Source organism: Delphinus delphis, chromosome 1, assembly GCF_949987515.2.
Source record: "Delphinus delphis chromosome 1, mDelDel1.2, whole genome shotgun sequence".
In the NCBI taxonomy this organism is placed as follows: Eukaryota; Metazoa; Chordata; class Mammalia; order Artiodactyla; family Delphinidae; genus Delphinus; species Delphinus delphis.
Window position 1 is genome coordinate 37,037,225 of NC_082683.1, and position 23,349 is coordinate 37,060,573.

General features: G+C 40.7%; 1 long non-coding RNA gene and 1 pseudogene across 3 annotated transcripts in view; one reads left to right on the forward strand and one right to left on the reverse strand.

Moving 5' to 3' along the window:
- Nucleotides 1–267: 267 nt before the first annotated feature.
- LOC132420319 (small ribosomal subunit protein uS8-like) lies at nt 268–649 on the forward strand (annotated as a pseudogene).
- Nucleotides 650–1,511: 862 nt separating this feature from the next.
- LOC132420325 (uncharacterized) overlaps nt 1,512–23,349 on the reverse strand; it is a 38,271-nt gene continuing 16,433 nt past the window's right edge. For all 3 annotated transcript variants that reach the window (XR_009518355.1, XR_009518354.1, XR_009518353.1), the window contains one exon: nt 1,512–1,673. This is a non-coding gene — a long non-coding RNA (uncharacterized lncRNA). The remainder of the gene's footprint in view (nt 1,674–23,349) is intronic.

A 23,349-nucleotide genomic window follows, 5' to 3' on the forward strand; every position in this document is an offset into this window, starting at 1 on the left:
ACTCTGCCCTGACACAGTCCAAAAAAACCTCACTGAATCGAATCCTGAGATGGTGGCACACTAGTCTAATGTGCCTGGGAGATTGCATCATGTCCCACAGGTTAAAGGGGGCTTGTGTGAAACAAAAGTTTCAATAATATTGATTGTGCCACTGAGGAGTTTAATATAGTGCTTCTCAAACCTTAACGTGCCTCCAAGTCACCTAGGGCTCTTGTTAAAATGCAGGTTCTGCCTCTGCCATCTTTCTGTGCCGTCATAACGGTGCACATGAATGTCCTGACTGATATTCTCAAGAGCATCAACAATGCCAAAAAGAGAGGCAAATGCTAGGTTCTTATTAGGCTGTGCTCCAAAGCCATCGTCCAGTTTCTAGCTGTGATGATGAAGCGTGGTTATATTGGCCAATTTGAAAACACTGATGATCACAGGGCTTGGAAAATTGTCGTGAACCTCACAGGCAGGTTACACAAGTGTGGAGATCAGCCCCATGTTTGATATACACCTCAAAGATCTAGAAAAATGGCAGAATAACCTGCTCCCATCCAGTCAGTTTGGTTTCATTATACTGATAACCTTAGCCGGCAGCATGAACCACGAAGAAGCGAGACGAAAACACATGGGAGGGAAAATCTTGGGATTCTTTTTCTAGGGATGTAATACATACAATGCAAATAAAATGCCTCAATGGGGGAAAAAAAGCAGGTTCTGAGTCAGTAGTTCCAAGTGAAGGTCGGACAAGCTCCCAGGTGATGCTGAGACTGCTGGCTTGGGGAACCTCATTTTGAGTAGCAGGGGTCTAATACAGGGGTGAACAAACGTTTTCTGTAGGGGGCCAGACAGTAAATATTGTAGCTTTGTGAACTGTATGATTCCTGCTGCAACTGCTTAACTCTGCCAGTACAGAAAAAGAGCGGCCATAGACAACATGCAAATAAATAGGCATGACAGTGTTCCGATAAAACTGTATTTACAAAAGCCTGGGGCAGACTGGATTTGGCCTGTGGGCTGTAGTTTACCTACCCTTTATCTAATATAGTTAAAATCAGCATATCATTCTTGTAATGGACATCAGTGAGCTTGTCACCTGAGTGCCCAATAATGCCCTCTTATGTGGTAACTTCCCCTTCCTCCAGATCTACCTCCCCCTCCCCACAATCTATATGATGCCAGGAGCAGAGCACCCACTACCAGGCTCTCATAATGGGACTCTGACTCCAGACTCCAGCAGATTGGTTCAGGGTGGTGGCACAACTCCAAGGGGCATCATTCACATTCTAGTCCACAGAATGTTGTGCTCCAGGGCTGCCCTTTACATGGAAAACAAGGTGAAGGCCTCCTTAAGCTGTGAACCTGGCTGCACTGGGTACCTGACTAAAGTGGACTACTCATAGCCTTTCCTTAAGATTCCAGAATTAGGTCTAGGAGACTCCTGTTTTAGTCTGTCCATCTGTTCTCTTAAATGGAGGATACATACGTGGAGATGGAGCTTTTTTTTTTTTTTAAATCTGTTTATTGGAATACACAGAAAGTTAGTAGAGAGAAAGAATGAAGCATATATTCAGAGAGAAACAATGGTGAGAGCTGGTGAGAGGGGTTTCCTGGGTTTTCAATAGCACTGCAATCACCGGCTCCAGGTCATCCCTGAGGTCCAGCTGCATCCTTGCCCTTGGGTTCTAGGAGAGGACATTATATAAATTCATTTTTCTTTTGCTTAAATCCAGTAGAACTCTGTAGCATGCAAACTACAGTCCTAATAGCATTAGTAAGTAACAAAAAAGTTCTTCAGTAGAATTCAAATTTTGTAGGATTTTTTTAAAAATCAATGTATAGATTGCTGCAAGAGCACATTTTTTTTTAACATCTTTATTGGAGTATAATTGCTTTACAATGGTGTGTTAGTTTCTGCTTCATAACAAAGTGAATCAGTTATACATATACATATGTTCCCACATCTCTTCCCTCTTGCATCTCCCTCCCTCCCACCCTCCCTATCCCACACCTCTAGGTGGTCACAAACCACCGAGCTGATCTCCCTGTGCTATGCAGCTGCTTCCCACTAGCTATCTATTTTACGTTTGGTAATGTATATATGTCCATGCCACTCTCTCACTTTGTAACAGCTTACCCTTCCCCCTCCCCATATCTTCAAGTCCATTCTCCCAAGGGCTTATGCCTTTTTTTTTTTTTTTTTTTTTGTGGTACGCGGGCCTCTCACTGTTTTGGCCTCTCCCGTGCGGAGCACAGGCTCCAGACGCGCAGGCTCCGCGGCATGTGGGATCTTCCCGGACCGGGGCACGAACCCGCGTCCCCTGCATCGGCAGGCGGACTCTCAACCACTGCGCCACCAGGGAAGCCCCAAGTTCATTCTCTAGTAGGTCTGTGTCTTTATTCCGTCTTACCCCTAGGTTCTTCATGACCTTTTTTTTTTTTTCTTAGATCCTATATATATGTGTTAGCATACGGTATTTGTTTTTCTCTTTCTGACTTACTTCACTCTGTATGACAGACTCTAGGTCCATCCATCTCACTACAAATAACTCAATTTCGTTTCTTTTTATGGCTGAGGAATATTCCATTGTATGTATGTGCCACATCTTCTTTATCCATTCATCTGTTGATGGACACTTAGGTTGCTTCCATGTCCTGGCTATTGTAAATAGAGCTGCAATGAACATTTTGGTACATGACTCTTTTTGAATTATGGTTTTCTCAGGGTATATGCCCAGTAGTGGGATTGCTGGGTCATATGGTAATTCTATTTTTAGTTTTTAAGGAACCTCCATACTGTTCTCCATAGTGGCTGTATCAATTTACATTCCCACCAGCAGTGCAAGAGTGTTCCCTTTTCTCCACACCCTCTTCAGCATTTATTGTTTTAAGATTTTTTGATGATGGCCATTCTGACGGGTGTGAGATGATATCTCATTGTAGTTTTGATTTGCATTTCTCTAATGATTAATGATGTTGAGCAAGAGCACATATTTTTGTTTGAAACTGGATCTTCCTGACAATAGAGTATGTGGTATTTCATAAATATTAAAGTACATCCATATTCTAATGATCCACATAGTAATATGTCATTTTGTCACTTGTATAATAATTCTTGGCCTCTTGCTTTGGTTAGGGTTCAGCGGCAGAGAAAACTATTCACTTGGGCAGAAAGGGACTTAGTGCAAGGTATTAAATGGCTTACAATGTTGCTAGATGGGCTAAGGAAACAGACTCCAGGCTGATCATCATGGGTGAGTTCTCCAGTGCACCTGGCAGAACTGGGCTGTGAAGGAGGCTGCTGCTCCTGCCAAAACAGGAGACCCACCTGCTGAATCAGGGAGTAACCGCTCATAGGCACTAGCTCTGGAATCCTGCCACCTCTTCCATACCAGGAAGTTACCTGCCAAATTAGGGAGCCATCACCTCTGCTATCTGAAGCCTTGACCAGGGCTGGAGGATCTACTTTCAAGGTCCAGATCAAACTGCTTCCCTCTAAACCATCAGAACCAGCAAAACAGATGCCTCAAACTCTCCCTCTTAACTGTTCATTTTCAGGTTCCCGGTGAATGCATTTGAATGAAGGAAGCTTTGTCTCATTCTGAACCCTAGCAGCAAAGGAGTCTGGGAAATGTAGTTTTAAACTTTTCAGTCTCTTCATTCCAGGAAGACACACTGTAATAAGACTGGAATAGATGACGAATGAGCCAGTCCACAGAATTTGCCACACCCCTAATTGACCACACAGTTGTAAAACAAAAATTATATTTTTGTGAAGAAAATGTAAATATGAGCAAACAATGACACAGTAGTTCACTGCACTTGTCAGACTGATGCTACATAATTCAGACTTCCTCTCTTTTTGCCAGATAGCATTATTAGTTGTGTATTCTTGCCTACTTAGGCAACTGAAACAGCTTGTAACATCTCAATCATTATGACAAGTGAAGAGATTTATTCACTTATTCACTTATTCAGCAAATATGTTTTCAATGCCTGCTGTGTGCCAGCCATTGCTTTTGTGCTGCGGCTATAACAGGGAACAATGAATGTTACATCCTACTTGGTCAAGATTCCCTTTGAAAATTCCCTCTGTCTCTGTGAGACTGAAAGGATCCTGGGGGTTCTGCTGACATAGGCAAAAACAAAGCAGTTGCAATGGTAAATGCCCCTTAAGTACTTGGCCTTTTAAACCCAAAAGGTGCAAACATTTGATGCAGTAACATGTAAGTCAACTTTATTGACATAAAAACTGTGTAAAAAAATCTACAGTAGAGATTTTTTTTAATTAATTAATTAGGTTGTGCCGGGTCTTAATTGCAGCAGGTGGGCTCCTTAGCTGTGGCTCACTGGCTACTTAGTTGCAGTTCACTGGCTCCTTAGTTGTGGCGTGTGAACTCTTAGTTGCGGCATGCACATGGGATCCAGTTCCCTGACCAGAGATCGAACCTGGGCCCCCTGCATTGGGAGCCAGAGTCTTTAACCACTGTGCCACCAGGGAAGTCCCTAGAGATTTATTTTTTTAAAAAAAAACCTCTCTTGACCAAAATTTCATCATGATTTGAAGATCCTTAAGAATTTTGCCTTGTCTGCTTTACTTTTATGCCAACTAATCTTTGGTAGTGTGTAATGGAAGAGCAAATATAATTAATCTTTCCTTATACTGAAATCACTCAGATAAATGCAGTCTTTAAGGGTTAAGTATTTTTGCTGACTTGTTTGCATTTTTTTCTCCCATTCATAAGGATGAAAAGGTATATGTACAAAGTGAAATGCAGAGAAGATGTAACAGGAAGTTTCAGGCACCAATTAGAATCATTACTGATGTCATTATTGATTGATGCCAAACCAGAAAAAAAAGGAAAACAAACAACAAAGGTGTTCATGAATTTGCTGATTCATTCATCTAGTAAGTATTCATTAAAAACCTATTATATTAGTTATCTATTGTTGTGTTACAAATTTCCCCAGAACTTAGATGCTTAAACCAATAATAATCATATATTATCTCACATAGGGAGCAACTTGTTGCAGTGGTTCCGTCTTAGATTCTCTCATAAGGTTGTAGTCAGATGCCGGTCAGAGCTGCATCTATCTGAAGCCTTGACCAGGGCTGGAGGATCTACTTTCAAGGTGCCTTCCTCCCATGACTGATAACTTGGTACTGACTATTGGTGGGAGACCTCAGTTCCTCTCCACGTGGGCCTTACCACAGTGTTTCTTGAGTGACCTCACAGCATGCCCTGGCTCCCCCTGAGCAAGTGATCCAAGAGCAAGAAAGCACCAGGATGAAGCCATATTCTTTCTATAACCTCAGAAGTCATATACTGTCACTTCTATCACATTCTATTTGTTAGAAGCAAGTCACTAAGTCTGGTCCACATTCAAGAGGAGGAAAATTAGACTTCTGCCTTGAAAGGGGAGTGTCAAAGCATTTGTGGACATATTTTAAAACCACCACACCTATTATATGCAAATACTAGAATACCATGTGTATAAAACAGACATGACCCTCGTAAAATTTACAGACAAGAGGAGGAGAGAGGCTTTAATTTAATGAGCACACAAAAAATTGCAAAATTACAACTGTGATAAGCTCTGTGAAGGAAAAGTACACAATGTGATGAGAGAGAATAAGAGGGGAGCCTGGGGTGTCCTGAAGGAGGGATGTTTTAGTCAAGATCTGAAGGATGAATAAGAGAGGGCACAGAGGGACTTCTCTGGTGGTCCAGTGGTTAAGACTCTGTGGTTCCACTGCAGGGAGTGTGGGTTCGATCCCTGGTCAGGGAACTACGATCCTGCATGCCATGCCGCGAGGCCAAAAAAAGAGAGAGAGAGAGAGAGCAGAGAGAAGGGCATGTCCTCCTGTGAGAAGAGAAGAACATGCGAGGATGGAGGACCTACATGGTGGCTGCAGTGTCTGGAGCAGAGAGAGCAATGAAGTGAGAGGAGGGTGGTGAGAGGGGCAGGGACCTACCATGAGTCGAGCTCTGGGTCTGAGTGGCTGTTCCACGTGAACCTGGGGGCAGATGCCCTGAGTCGTCTAACCTCCCTCCACGTGCTGCACCCCCATGTGAAGCTGCAGGGGCCACAGTACTGTATTATTGCCAAATCACCACAAGAAGGCTCCCAGCTATGCTCAGCCGGTGTGTACTTCTTTCACCAAGGAATTCTCAGGACGAATCCGATCCAAAAGGGTCACCCTACCTTTGGAACTCTCCTTCTCACCTATTCTCTACATCCCCTCAACTGATTCAGCACTCCTTCCTGGTCTTGCTCCCCAATCATTCCTTTGTATCTTCTTGAACTTCCATTCTGAAATCTATAAACTCCCTTAGATACCTACATTCCCAAGTTTTTCTTAGACTGGAACCTCTACCTTCTGCCTAACTAAAGCCTGGTAGTCCCTTGGGAGTACCACATCTCTCCCTCTCTCTCTCTCCCCCTCCCCAACCCTTGCCTGCTGCCAAAGCTTCCTCTCTAATTGATCATCTACTGAAAATTGGAAAGTGAAATCAATGTCCTTCTCACCACCATGTACAACTTCCAGACCTTTACTACTTCTCCCTCTTGTAAAAGAAAAATTATATGCCTTTGAAGTTTCACCTCACCCAGGTTTACCACCATCTTCTCCCCCACCCCCACAAAACTATCATTTTCCATCCTCTAAAGACTTTGGCATATGATTCAAGACTTCCTCTTATTTACAACTCCTATTACCCTTCTGGGTAGTACCAGTACCCACACAGCTAAACCTTCAAATGCCCTGGGCTCTCAGTTTCCTTGACTTCCTCACTGTCAATGACTATTTTCTCCATTCCATCTCAGCCTCCCACGTCCATGGTTACATATGGACCTTGTCATCGTCAGAATCCAATCACTGCCTAAATAACTTGTTCAAACATCTCATTTTTGAGAGGGCAAACATCACAAGACCCTCTCATTCCAGCTTATTTATTTAAGAATCCCCATGGAAGCTATTCTTGGCCTTATCAGAACCTCCAACTTTATTAGCTTTGCTCCATTCTGTCCATCAGCACCCTCCTTGTTCTATCTTTGTGATCATTCTCTTGTAAATACCCTTGACCACCCTACCCCCTTTTCCTGGCTGGGAAAAAAAATCTATCCTCATGGGCTCTCGAGCCTAGTTTCTACCTCTCTTGCTTTCTCAGAAAGCTCACTCTTTCTATTATCCCCTCCTCCGACCCCCACACCATCTCGCACATCTTTAACTTCTCCCTCTATAGCAGAGACTGCTAGCTGTTCACCAAACCCATCACTTCCTCTTCCTGGGCACACAGCTAGACTAAATTTCCCAACCTCTCTGGCAGTTAGGTATGGAGTATGTTTCCGTGTGACTGATGTTATCTGTGCTGAAGTGATAGCTGCAACTTCCAGGCTAGACCCATAAAAACATCCCTTGGATATCATTCATGTTCCTTTCCCTTTCATGGCTTGATGCAAACAAGCTTGGAACCATAGGAGTCTTGTTCAAGGTGAGTGAGTCACAAGATGTAGGAGTTCATGGTCCTGAATTACAGTCTGGAGCAAATCTGTTGCTTTAGATTTTAAGTTTTCAAGACATAAACTTCAGAGATAGCCTCATCCACCAGAGGGCACACAGCAGAAGCAAGAAGAGCTACAATCCTGCAGCCTGTGGAACAAAAACCACATTCACAGAAAGATAGACAAGATGAAAAGGCAGAGCGCTATGTACCAGATGAAGGAACAAGATGAAACTTGAGAAAAACAACTAAATGAAGTGGAGATAGGCAACCTTCCAGAAAAAGAATTCAGAATAATGATAGTGAAGATGATCCAGGACCTCGGAAAAAGAATGGAGACAAAGATCGAGAAGATGCAAGAAATGTTTAACAAAGACCTAGAAGAATTAAAGAACAAACAAACAGAGATGAACAATACAATAACTGAAATGAAAATTACACTAGAAGGAGTCAATAGCAGAATAACTGAGGCAGAAGAACGGATAAGTGACCTGGAAGACAGAATGGTGGAATTCACTGCTGCGGAACAGAATAAAGAAAAAAGAATGAAAAGAAATGAAGACAGCCCAAGAGACCTCTGGGGCAACACTAACACAAAAACATTCGCATTATAGGGGTCCCAGAAGGAGAAGAGAGAGAGAAAGGACCCGAGAAAATATTTGAAGAGATTATAGTCGAAAACTTCCCTAACATGGGAAAAGAAATAGCCACCCAAGTCCAGGAGGCGCAGAGAGTCCCAGGCAGGATAAACCCAAGGAGAAACACTCCAAGACACATAGTAATCAAATTGGCAAAAATTAAAGACAAAGAAAAATTATTGAAAGCAGCAAGGGAAAAATGACATATAACATACAAGGGAACTCCCATAAGGTTAACAGCTGATTTCTCAGCAGAAACTCTACAAGCCAGAGGGAGTGGCATGATATACTTAAAGGGAGGAAAGGGAAGAACCTACAACCAGGATTACTCTACCTGGCAAGGATCTCATTCAGATTTGATGGTGAAATCAAAAGCTTTACAGACAAGCTAAGAGAATTCAGTACCACCAAACCAGCTCTACAACAAATGCTAAAGGAACTTCTCTAAGTGGGAAACACAAGAGAAGAAAAGGACATACAAAAACAAACCAAAACAATTAAGAAAATGGTCACAGGAACATACATATACATAATTACCTTAAACGTGAATGGATTAAATGCTCCAACCAAAAGACACAGGCTTGCTGAATGGATACAAAAACAAGACCCATATATATGCTGTCTACAAGAGACCCACTTCAGGCCTAGGGACACATACAGACTGAAAGTGAGGGGATGGAAAAAGATATTCCACGTAAATGGAAACCAAAAGGAAGCTGGAGTAGCAATACTCATGTCAGATAAAATAGACTTTAAAATAAAGACTGTTACAAGCGACAAGGAAGGACACTACATAAAGATCAAGGGATCAATCCAAAAAGAAGATACAACAATTATAAATATATATGCACCCAACATAGGAGCACCTCAATACATAAGGCAACTGCTAACAGCTATAAAAGGGGATATCGACAGTAACACAATAATAGTGGGGGACTTTAACACCTCACTTACACCAATGGACAGATCATCCAAAATGAAAATAAATAAGGAAACAGAAGCTTAAAATGACACAATAGACCAGAAAGATTTAATTGGTATTTATAGGACATTCCATCCAAAAACAGCAGATTACAATTTCTTCTCAAGTGCACACAGAACATTCTCCAGGATAGATCACATCTTGGGTCACAAATCAAGCCTCAATAAATTTAAGAAAATTGAAATCATATCAAGCATCTTTTCTGACCACAACGCTATGAGATTAGAAATCAGTTACAGGGAAAAAAACACAAACACATGGGGGCTAAACAATACGTTACTAAATAACCAAGAGATCACTGAAGAAATCAAAGAGGAAATCAAAAAATACCTAGAGACAAATGACAATGAAAACACGACGATCCAAAACCTATGGGATGCAGCAAAAGCAGTTCTAAGAGAGAAGTTTATAGCTATACAAGCCTACCTCAAGAAACAAGAAAAATCTCAAATAAAGCAATCTAACCTTACACCTAAAGGAACTAGAGAAAGAAGAACAAACAAAACCCAAAGTTAGCAGAAGGAAGGAAATCATAAAGATCAGAGCAGAAATAAATGAAATAGAAACAAGGAAAACAATAGCAAAGATCAATAAAACTAAAAACTGGTTCTTTGAGACGATAAACAAAACTGATAAACCATTAGGGAGACTCATCAAGAAAAAGAGGGAGAGAACTCAAATCAATAAAATTAGAAATGAAAAAGGAGAAGTAGAAGAGAGACTGCAGAAATACGAAGCATCCTAAGAGACTACTACAAGCAACTCTATGCCAATAAAATGGACAACCTGGAAGAAATGGACAAATTCTTAGAAAGGTATAAGTTTCCAAGACTGAACCAGGAAGAAATAGAAAATATGAACAGATCAATCACAAGTAATGAATTTGAAACTTTGATTAAAAATCTTCCAACAAAAAGTCCAGGACCAGATGGCTTCACAGGTGAATTCTATCAAACATTTAGAGAAGAGCTAACACCCATCCTTCTCAAACTCTTCCAAAACATTGCAGAAGAAGGAACACTCCCAAACTCATTCTATGAGGCCACCGTCACACTGATATAAAAGCCAGACAAAGATACTACAAAAAAAGAAAATTACAGACCAATATCACTGATGAATGAAGATGCAAAAATCCTCAACAAAATGCTAGCAAACAGAATCCAACAGCACATTAAAAGGATCATACACCATCATCAAGTGGGATTTATCCCAGAGATGCAAGGATTTTTCAATATACACAAATCAATCGTGTGGTACACCATATTAACAAATTGAAGAATAAAAACCATATGATCATCTCAAAAGATGCAGAAAAAGCTTTTGACAAAATTCAACACCTATTTATGATAAAAACTCTCCAGAAAGTGGGCATAGAGGGAACCTACCTCAACATAATAAAGGCCATATACGACAAACCCACAACAAACATCATTCTCAATGGTGAAAAACTGAAAGCATTTCCTCTAAGATAAGGAACAAGACAAGGAAGCCCACTCTCACCACTATTCAAGATAGTTTTGGAAGTCCTAGCCACGACAATCCGGAAAGAAAAAGAAATAAAAGGAATACAATTTGGAAAAGAAGAAGTAAAAGTGTCACTGTTTGCAGATGCCATGATACTATACATACAGAATCCTAAAGATGCCACCAGAAAACTACTAGAGCTAATCAATGAATTTGGTAAAGTTGCAGGTTACAAAATTAATGCACAGAAATCTCTTGCATTCCTATACACTAATGATGAAAAATCTGAAAGAGAAATTAAGGAAACTCTCCCATTTACTATTGCAACAAAAAGAATAAAATACTTAGGAATAAACCTACCTAGGGAGACAAAAGACCTGTATGCAGAAAACTATAAGACACTGATGAAAGAAATTAAAGATGATACCAACAGATGGAGAGATATACCATGTTCTTGGATTGGAAGAATCAATATTGTGAAAATGACTATACTACCCAAAGCAATCTACAGATTCAATGCAATCCCTATCAAATTACCAATGGCATTTTTTTATGGAACCAGAACAAAAAATCTTAAAATTTATATGCAGACACAAAAGACCCCAAATAGCTAAAGCAGTCTTGAGGGAAAAAAACGGAGCTGGAGGAATCAGACTCCCTGACCTCATATTATACTACAAAGCTACAGTAATCAAGAAAATATGATACTGGCACAAAAACAGAAACACAGATCAATGGAACAAGATAGAAAGCCCAGAGATAAACCCACACACCTATGGTTAACTAATCTATGACAAAGGAGGCAAGGATATACAATGGAGAAAAGACAGTCTCTTCAATAAGTGGTGCTGGGATAACTGGACAGCTACATGTAAAAGAATGAAATTAGAACACTCCCTAACACCACACACAAAAATAAACTCAAAATGGATTAGAGACCTAAATGTAAGACCGGGCACTATAAAACTCTTAGAGGAAAACATAGGATGAACACTCTTTGACATACATCACAGCCAGATATTTTTTTGATATGCCTCCTAGAGTAATGGAAATAAAAACAAAAATAAACAAATGGGACCTAATGAAACTTAAAAGCTTTTGCACAGCAAAGGAAACCATAAACAAGACGAAAAGACAACCCTCAGAATGGGAGAAAATATTTGCAAATGAATCATCGGACAAAGGATTAATCTCCAAAATATATAAACAGCTCATGCAGCTCAATATTAAAAAAACAAACAACCCAATCCAAAAATGGGAAGAAGACCTAAATAGACATTTCTCCAAAGAAGACACACAGATGGCCAAGAAGCACATGAAAAGCTGCTCAACATCACTAATTATTAGAGAAATGCAAATCAAAACTACAATGAGGCATCACCTCACACCAGTTAGAATGGGCATCATCAAAAAATCTACAAAGAACAAATGCTGGAGAGGGTGTGGAGAAAAGGGAACCCTCTTGCACTGTTGATGGGAATGTAAATTGATACAGCCACTATGGAGAACAGTACAGAGGTTCCTTAAAGAACTAAAAATAGAATTACCATATGACCCAGCAATCCCACTAGTGGGCATATACCCAGAGAAAACCATAATTCAAAAAGACACATGCACCCCATTGTTCATTGCAGCACTATTTACAATAGACAGGTCATAGAAGCAACCTAAATGCCCATCAACAGATGAATGGATAAAGAAGCTGTGGTACATATATACAATGGAATATTACTCGGCCATGAAAAGGAATGAAATTGGGTCATTTGTTGAGATGTGGATGAATCTAGAGACTGTCATACAGAGTGAAGTAAGTCAGAAAGAGAAAAACAAATGTCATATATTAACTCATATATGTGGAACCTAGAAAAATGGTACAGATGAACCGGTTTGCACGGCAGAAATTGAGACACAGACATAGAGAACAAAAGTATGGACACCAAGGGGGGAAAGCGGCGGGGGGATGGGGGGCGGTGTGATGAATTGGGCGATTGGGATTGACATGTATACACTGGTGTGTATAAAATGGATGACTATTAAAAACCTGCTGTATAAAAAAATAAATAAAATAAAATTCAAAAAACAAAACTCCTTAAAGCTTGTATTATCAATAAAATGTATCACATTCCCTGAACTCTGACAAGGAACGAGGAAGAAGCAAAAAAAAGAAAAAAAAAGACATAAATTTCTATCATGTTTGAGCCATTATGCGTAATTGGGAAGGTTTATCTGGCAGCTAAAATTATCTTAACTAATACATCCTTTACTGAATTGTTTCCATCAGAACTCAAAAGGCTAGGATCCTCTCATTAAAAATAGGAAATCCCTCCCTTGATCCAATACCCCTTCCACCTACTGCCCTATCTCTCTTCTCCCCTCAACAGCCAAGTTTTTTCAAGAATTATCTTCTCATACTTTCTCAATTTTCTGCATTCTACTCACTTTTTTAAAAAAATAAATTTATTTATTTTATTTATTTTTGGCTGCTTTGGGTCTTCATTGTTGCATGCGGGCTTTCTCTAGTCGCAGCGAGTAGGGGCTACCCTTCGTTGTGGTGCACAGGCTTCTCACTGCAGTGGCTTCGCTTGTTGCGGAGCACGGGCTCTAGAAGCACAGGGTTCAGTAGTTGTGGCACATGGGCTCAGTAACTGTGGCTCGCGGACTCTAGAGCGCAGGCTCAGTAGTTGTGGTGCACGGGCTTAGTTGCTCTGCAGCATGTGGGATCTTCCTGGACCAGGGATCGAACCCGTGTCCCCTGCATTGGCAGGCGGATTCTTAACCACTGCGCCACCAAGGAAGCCCTCTACTCACTTTTTTTTTTTTTTTTTTTTTTTTTTTTTTGCACTACGCGGGCCTCTCACTGTTGCGGCCTCTCCCGTTGCGGAGCACAGGCTCCGGACGCGCAGGCTCAGCGGCCATGGCTCACGGGCCCAGCCGCTCCGCGGCATGTGGGATCTTCCCGGATCGGGGCACGAACCCGTGTCACCTGCATCGGCAGGTGGACTCTCAACCACTGCGCCACCAGGGAAGCCCTCTACTCACTTTTTGATAGTCTTCAACCTGGCTTCTACACACACCACTTCACCAAAATTTCTCTCACCAAGGTCACTAATAACCTCCACATTGCCAAGTCCTATGGACACATTCCAGGGTCCATCTTACTAGATGTCTCAGCAGTATGACTCAGCTGGTCACCGCTTCCTTCCTGAAACACTTTCTCTTACTTTCTGTGGCACCACACTCTTCTGGTTGATCTCTCACCTCTGCACCTACTCCTTCTCTTTCTCCACTGTCGACTCATTTTCCCTGACTGGGACTGTAAATTTTTTTATTGCATTTCCCTTCTCATTCAACCTTCTCTCTCTACACAATTTCATCCACACCCATATCTTTAATAACTAGCTATATAACAATAATTCAAATTTATGTTTCCAACCTAGACTTCCCTTCTGAGCTCTGAACACTCTGTCTACTTGACATTTTCTACCTACTCATTTCATGGCATTGAAGACAGAACAAGAGTCCAGGGCCAGAGAAGTGGGAGTGAATGCTGGTGTGTCCAAATCAAACAGGAGGGACAGGTTGGACTGGGAGTGGAGAGGACGAAAGAACATAGAGAATACACTGTTTTATAGTCCCTGGAGCATGCAGCCTGGATGGTTCAGTCTCTTTTAAGGGACTAATGAAGCAGAGACACAGTAACAGGTATTTTGCTTCATCCTTCGCCTGTAATGCCCTTCCTCTAGATCAGAGAACTGATTCAGCCTGCAGGTTAGGCTTGCAAATTCCGAAGAAATATTTAAATAAGAGAGAAGGTGCTTTTTAACCAGACATTGGGGAAAATGTTTTAAATACATGAAATTCTTTTTTGTTGGGTTAAGAACATAAACTTGTATATAATTTTATTTGTTCAAGATTATTATATTTTAGGGACTTCCTGGCGGTCCAGTGGTTAAGACTCTGCACTTGCATTGCAGGGGACATGTGTTCAATCTCTGGCTGGGGAATTAAGATCCCACATGCTGTGCAGTGCAGCCAAAAAAAAAAAGATTATTTTATTTTACATATTATGTTTTAAAACATTTTAAATTCAGAACATAAATTACAAATTCACTAATTTAAATTATTTTTTTTTTCCTTTTTTTTTTGCGGTACGCGGGCCTCTCACTGTTGTGGCCTCTCCCGTTGTGGAGCACAGGCTCCGGACGCGCGGGCTCAGTGTCCATGGCTCACGGGCCCAGCCGCTCCGCGGCATGTGGGATCCTCCTGGACCGGGGCACGAACCCGTGTCCCCTGCATTGGCAGGCGGACTCTCAACCACTGCGCCACCAGGGAAGCCCTAAATTATTTTTAAATATAAAAAAATGGAGCCCACAAACTGCAGAACTTTAAGAACAAAGTATTGTTTGCCAGTCAGAAAAAGCCAGCAAAATTTACAAATATTAAGAATACGATGTCACTTGGCAACCACGCTGAGTCCTCCTGCCTGCTGGGGTTACTCTTTAATATCCAAATAAAGATTACTCAAGCCACTGCCCCACAGAATGTAGAAGTCTGTGGCAGTGTTCTGTATATTCCTTGGGAAGAACTCGTGTTCTCCTTATCACTGATTGTCCTGTTCTCCAGTTCACAAGGACTTCTTTATTTTGCTCAAGTATCTTTCTTGGACCTGGCCTTGCCATCTTTTCATTTCTTCTTACTGTTCCAGTCTCTCCAAGTTGTCCAGGCCAATTCCCCCAGGCTGCCCCCAAACTCCAAATTCCCCTCACTTCTTACTTTCTCTGGCAGAACAACTTTTCCATCTTCATCTCATCTCTTCTGCCCTCCTCTCTCCCTGACCATTCCTCTTCCCACCCCTGAGAATCACACATTGTTTTCCTCAACCAAAAGAACCACCTATCTGTGCCATGAAATGCTATCTATCTCCTGAAAGTGAAAATGAGCCATGATTTTTTTTTCTGAAGATCAATTTCTTCCCACTCCAGAGAGAAAATCATTCCTTTAACATCAACATCTGCCTCTGTGCCTCAGCATATACTGTTCCCTCTGCCTGGAACAGCCTCCACACTCCTCCCAACCCCCTTCATGGCCCACACATCCTACCCAACTTCAAGTCTCACTCAAGCATCACCATCCCCATCACTTGGTACATGTTTACTGACTGAATAAATACATTCATTATGTCTTCTCAACTGTCAAATACAAACAGCATTTGTTTCTAGAAAAGATCTTCAAGAAAAATAGAGCAAGATTGACTCAGACTTAATCTAATGGATCTCATATTCTGAGTTACTACTGCCATCAGTTTCTGCTTCTGCTGCTGTTATTTCTAGAATTTGCATTGGCTCCTCCAAGTAGAAGGTTAGCCAAGACTGGAACATGCTGCTCTTTCCTCCCTCATGTTCCTTTGCTCCTTTAATTGATGTATTTCCAGAAGGAATGGAAATGGCTTTTGATGGAGTATGCTGCTCATCAGAAACCCAGCTGCCTCCCTGTGGTCTGTACACCATTTTCAAAATCTTTCTGGCATGTTGTCATATGGTCAACATTTGGGGTTTGCATTTCTGCCTCTGCAAGTGGAATAGCTGCAACAGTGGCGATTAGCTAATAACACAGTTCTTCCATTTCTTACAAATTCTTCTCCAGATAAGTTTGGAAAAGGGCTGCTTTCACATTGTAAGTAAGAGGCCAATTTAGAAAAAAGGAATGCAAACATTCATTCAGACTCAGTCTTCTTTTTTAAATTGGGGTATAGTTGTTTTACAATGTTGCGTCAGATTCACTCTTAAGGTAGAGACAGGTAACTATGCAACGTAACAGTAATATTTTGATAATCACTTATTGTGTTGTTGGTTCTATTTACCTATAGCATTCCTATATACATTGCAGGTTAGCAAAGCAAGTGTTTCATTGGCCCCAGTCTTCTGCAAAATGTCCTATCATTAACTCATAATATATTGGGTGTTCTGTTGTTTCCCTTTTCAATACTTTTATTAAAATTATTTTGAGGTGTTATAACAAAGCTTATTATTTCTTGTTCCTGAAAATGTTTCATCTATCCGTACAAGACACAGAGACTTATGCCGTTTTTTTTTTTTCACACAGGTTTTATCATCTGGTCATAATCTGACTTTAAAAGAGGTTTGTTCAAACTTGACTATTGAGCAAACAGGAGAGTAAAACAAGGTAGTGATTACTACATGGGCTTTGGAATCAATAAACCCCTCTACATACTGGCTGTGACTTTGGACAAGTCATTTCAATTTTATGAACTCTAGGATGCTACTTTATAAAATGGGAGGCTACATAATAACTAAGGATTTCAACTACGGATTGTAAGAATGAAATGATTTTAGACTTGTGACACAGCAAGCATAGAGCCTGAAACACAGCAAGTGCTTAAACAGGAGTTACTACTCTACTACTACTACTATTATTATTATTGTGCCTTTAGGATCTGAAAAATTCCCACTTTCCCCTCAAGGTTCCTTGCCTGTTTTGATCAGTGGTGTCCCAGGAAAAAGTGTAAGCAGTAAATAATCTACTTTCATACATGATTTGTTCATAAAATCTTGTATAAAAATCAAATGTGTGAAAATTTAACTTTCTATTTATCAAGGAAGAGAAAGACATCTATTCTTAATGTGCAAATATATATGTGTATAAATATATATAAAATCTCAAATTACATATCTGATGATATATTTCCAGCATTTTTTTACCTATTCTTTAATTATTTTTCCATCCAAATCAACACAAAATGAACTGAGTTACATTCTCATCCAAATGAGAATAAAGTCAGCACTTCCAGCTTAACTGAATGGTAACTATTTTACCTCAATTGCAATATGTTTATATTTTATCACCACTATCAGCAATTTCATTTTTCAATTTTCCACCTATTTATATAAAATACCAGTAAAATACATAAAAAATTCAAAGTTGGACAAATATTACTGCACCAGCAAAAATGGAAAGACCAAACTGTTGCTTGGCGTTGCGTGATGGATCAAAACGCTCACTTATCAGCAAATGTGCAAACATTCAAAATGCTTTATTTAGAGGTATCAAAGTGTAATGTATAAAAGTACAGGTTGTAAGTAAGTCAAGAACTACACCTACTGCACTTTTGACAATCTTTCTAAAGTTAATGCCACTAACGATTTTTTGCAACAATTACTCACCTGAGGATGTTAATGGGCAATTCTTTTTAATGATGCTGATGTAAGGGAGCAGAGGAGACTTCTGGGCAGACAATGCTAGGAAGAGCAAGAACACCATGTCCATAGCCATGAAAGATTTTTAATGTGTGTAGCCAGCACTAGTACATGAGGTGGGTGGCCATCTGAATGTAAACTGGAACTATATATTTCATGTGTCAGTGTTTGCAAATGTCTTGTCTGGACTGGAGCTTTTTGTCTCTTTCTCAGAAAAACCTTCAGTTTGGAAATGTTTTTATACCAGAATGCCTCACGGCCAAAAAACCAAAAAGCATGGAACAGAAGCAGTGTTGTGGTAAATTCAGTAAAGACTTTAAAAAAAATACATTTAAAAAAAAAAAGAAAAAGTAAACAAGTACTTCAACAGACAATTGTCCATGAAGGTTCACAGCAGCACTATTCACAATAGCCAAAAAGGTGAATGAATGGATTTTTAGAATTGTGGTATATCCATACCATGGAATATAATTTATCCATAAAAACAAATGAAGCACTGATACATGCTACAACTTGGATGAACCTCAAAAGCATGCAAAATGAAATAAGCCAGACAGAAACTAGCACACACTGCAGGGTTCATTTTATATGAAATATCCAGAATGGGAAATCTATAAAGACATTAAAGCAAATTAGTAGTTGCCAGGCGCTGGAAGAGAGGAGGAATGGGGAGGGATTGCTCAATGGGTGTCTTCTGGAGGGATAAAAAAGTTTGAAACTAGAGAGAGGTGGTTGTCTACAACATTGTGAATGCACTAAATGACACCGAAAGGGACACTTCAAAATGGTTAATTGTACGTTACATGAATTTCATCCCCATTTTTTAAAAATGAAAGAAAAGTAACAAAACGGTACCCATAAACAAAAAAGTAATGAAATTATTCCTTCTCTTATACAAATGGATAGAGAGCATTCTGTTTTTCAATTATATGCATATTTTTATTCTTTTATTTCAGTGACATACAGTACTTGAAAGCAACAGCAATGATCCAATACTACTAAATAGTTACATATAAATCTTCCTTTTGCTGAGTTGTTGGGGGGGGGTTGGGATTGTAGTGAAGTCTGAGGAAGAGAGTAAGATCTGTATAAAGCCTTTTTGTACTGGTAAGTCTCTGTCTCCTCAAAGAGATGGCACATTTCTTTATTTTCTATAAAGCAACTTCCTAATGGGCATGTAGGAAACTTAACCTGTGTAACCTTTGTGGGGTTACATGAAGATTCCAGGGCCAAAGTGTCCAGAAGTCCCCTCTGGTCATCAGTGATCAGTCCCTTGCCCATATGGCTTGTCTCTGTGAAGGCACAGCTCACAAACCCTCTCAGATCTGCCACTCGGCTGCTTCCTGCCCTGCTTGGGGTATAGGACTATGCCTAGGCCCGTAGTCTTGGGATGACCACACAGTCACGCCCTCAGAGTCCTGCCACCTCTGGAGGGGAGGGTAGAGGCCCTTTTACTTGGGGAAAACACAGGCCTCTCCTTCCTCCACACCAACAGAATCTCTTTTTAGTTTGGGGGACACGTCTCTTTCCTCCAGCCTATTCTCTCAATGGAAAGAGAAGCCAGGAAGGTTTGTCCCAAACCTCTCCCAAAGCATCAAAGCACAAAGCCTGCTGTCTTTTGAATGAGAAAAGAAAAAAAATTATTTTGCACAGTTTCTTCAATATCCTTTACAAATTGAGCCCTTCTCTCTAGAGAGCGTCATACATGTCACCTCTGATGTGCTCTAGGGTACACATGATAACTGCGTGCCTATTACAATGGTTTATGCTCAGTCAGGATGCTGGGAAAGTGTCTATTCACCATGGTCTCAGTGCTCCCACTCCCCACTCACAAACAGAAACCCAGCAGAGATAGTCTTCTAAGGTATATGGGTCTTGGGAAAACAGATCTGGATTCAAATCCCAACCCTGCCACCGACTGACTGCATGACCTTGGACAAAGTAGTTGATGCTTATAAGCCTTTCATTTTTTCACCTGAAGAGCAGATACATCAGGATTTAGTCAATTTCACTCATAATCCATTTTTGTTTCCCTCTAGCATGCCTTCTGTACCACAGAGATAACTATGTTTCCCAAATGTCCTTGCAGCTAGGGTTCTGGATGAGAATTGGGTTCCATTAATTAACGCACTTACATAAAATGGAAGTCAACTTAGGCTTCTGGCTGTTTTCAAGGTTATGGTAACATGGAGTTTTACCACAGCACTATTCCAGTTCCAGTCTGCATAGTGGGGGTCAAAAAATAGTAGCAGCAAAGGTGATAACTGGACTACTTGTTCCAATGTCCAGTCATCAGCTTGATGAGTTAAACAGCCATTGTGGCAACAGCTACAGCAACTTCCTGGTCCTCAGAATACATCTACAATTATGTGTTCTCAAACTCAATGATTCCAGTGACAGCCTTCTGATTCCCCACCTACCTTACTGTGACAGAGTAACTTCCGTGGCAAGTCACTTCTTCAGTATTCTGAGGATCATTCCTTGAGGCTTATCCTAGATTTTTCTCATCCTACAGGTGCTCTTTTGTAAGCATCTAATTCCCCACATTAAGTTCCTTTTTGTTCCATTTGAATGGTTTCTGTTTCCTATACTGAACCTCATTGGCTTTTTTGAGGGTTTAAAGAGATGAAGCATTTAAAGCAATCAGCCCAGTGCCTGGCACATGGAGAGTGGTCAAAAAATGATAGCAATTATTATTATTACAACACTGCTGTCTTCCACAGCAGCTGCACCATTTTATATTCTCACCACCAATGTATGAAGGTTCCAATTTTTTCCATACCCTCATCAACACTTGCTATTTTCCATTTTAAAAACTATTATAGCCATCCTAGGAGATGTAAAGTGGTAACCCACTGTGATTTTGATTTGCATTTCCCTAATGACTAATGATACTGAGCTGCTTTGGAGAAATGTCTATTCAAATCCTTTGCCCGTTACTAATATAATATTGTAAATCAACTATACTTATACTTCAATAAAAAAATAATAATGTAATGGGAATTCCCTGGCGGTCCAGTGGTTAGGGCTTGGATGGGCCCAGGTTCAATCCTTGGTCAGGGAACTATGATCCCACAAGCCACACAGTGCAGCCAAATAAAAATAAATAAATAATAAAAAATAATAATGTAAAACTGACCCAAACCCCAATAAATTTGAATAGTCTAGGAAATAAAGTGCATCACACTAAAAAATAAATTAAAAAAAATTTTAAGCCCTATGAATATATTTAGATTTCTTCCACACAGAAAAAAATCTTTTGCCCATTTAAAAAATTGGGTTATTTGTCTTTTTGTTCTTGAGTTATGAGTTCTTTATTTATTCTGGACATTAGATTCATCAGATATATTATTTGCAAATATTTTCTCCATTTTGTGGCTGTCTTTTCACTTTCTTGGGAATGTAATTTGAATCACAAAAATTTTTAATTTTGATGAAGTCCAATTTATCTGGTTTTTTCTGCCCTTTTGTTGCTTGAGCTTTTGGTGTCATATCCAATAAACCATTGCCTCATCCAACATCAAGAATATTTATACTATATTTTCTTCTAAGAGTTTTACATTTAGGTTTTTGATCCATTTTGAGTTATTTTTATTTTTATTTTTTTTGGTGATACACGGGCCTCTCACTGTTGTGGTCTCTCCCGTTGCGGCGCACAGGCTCCGGACGCACAGGCTCAGCGGCCATGGCTCACGGGCCCAGCCGCTCCGCGGCATGTGGGATCTTCCCAGACCGGGGCACGAACCCGTGTCCCCTGCATCGGCAGGCGGACTCTCAACCACTGCGTCACCAGGGAAGCCCGAGTTAATTTTTTATATGGTGAGAGTTAGGGGTCCAGTTTATTCTTTTGCTGTTGACGTTCAATTGCATCATTTACTGAAAAAACTATTTTTTCCCCACTGAATACTCTTGGCATCCTTGTCAAAAATCAATTGACCACAGGTGTATGAGTTTTTGGGGGGCTCTCAATTCTATTCCATTGATCTATTCCAGTAGTCTTTCTTTTCATGACAGTAGATCATTGTCATTGCGCTCTGGGGTCAGAATGCTGAATTTGAATCCTGGCTCTACTACTTACTTGCTGTACAACTTTAGGCAATTACTTAACCTCTCAGAGCCTCCATTTTCACATCCGTAAATGGCGTTAATAATAGTATCTATTACAAGGGGAGGTTGTTAACAATAACTATGATAATGTTCATAAAGCACTTCGTTCTGGAACATAATAAATACTCAAAAGTATTATTATTATTTCACCATACTGTTTGTGTTAGGCAGTAATAGAAACACGTTTCTCTGGAAACACGTGAAGGGAACTGTGTAATAGGTATGGTATTTCAGTTTACTTAGATTGAGTACCTGATACATGCAATAAAATACAGAAGATTCCAAAATAGTAAGGAATAGCCTGGGGCTCTTTCTGCCTTTGTTGAAATTGTCGATGGCTTACTTGGTCCTTAAAATGTGTTTAAAAAAGGGACCTCAGAGGCTGCTGCATCTAGATGAAGTGATATATGAAGATAAGTGATTCCCACAGACTCTGTATCTGGGTCAGACCTACAAGGCTGACACTCAAAATGGCTTTGGGCTGTTCACCTATTGGTCAGTCCAGTCATGTGGTACAGCTATGACTCTAGCCACAAGGTGGACACCTTAGGCTGGATTCCCCCAGAAGGTACAGCCTGAGATTACTGTTCAGGGGCAAGTAGTTCACTGCAGGAAGTAATCCCAGGGACCAAAGGGGGTGACTAGGGATAGGGAAACAAAGAAGGGAAAGCTAATTCAAGGGTCCATACTTGAGTTGATCACAGCTGTGGAAACTGGGGCTTGATCATGCTGGAACCTTCTGAAGAACTGTGAAAACCACCTCAAAATTGTCTGCCCATAGGCCAGAGGAGGGGAGAATTTATCCTTCAACTCCTATCCTGTTGGGTCAAGGGTTTTCTCATGAGTTGTTAGTACCCTCACACTTCCAGAAGCACCAGTGTGAGTGCCAGGTGGTTCCTACAGAAGCCTGAGAAGGAAAGAGAGATGCCTGGAGGAGCTTAGGTGAGGTGCTGTTACATGACACATGTGTGAAGCTGCTTCCCCAGCAATGATGGTGTCATAACAGGACCAAGAGGGGCTTCCCTGGTGGCGCAGTTGTTGAGAGTCCGCCTGCTGATGCAGGGGACACGGGTTCGTGCCCCAGTCCAGGAAGATCCCACATGCCACGGAGTGGCTGGGCCCGTAAGCCATGGCCACTGAGCCTGCGCGTCCGGAGCCTGTGCTCCGCAACGGGAGAGGCCGCAACAGTGAGAGGCCCACGTACTGCAAAAAAAAAAAAAAAAAAACAGGACCAAGAGGATATGAGGCGAGCACAAGAGATAGCCAACACAGTGAGTGAATCAGCTACTAGTTGGCCTTCAGCATGGGATTAATTGTTGTCTTTTCATGGTGGTTGACTTCATCTGCTGGCAGGGGCAAGAAACAGCTAAATTAGAGTCCTAAAGAAACGTATCTCTGTTCTTTATCTTGTGCTGAGCTCTCTCTCCAAACTGAGGACCAAGTACAGTCAG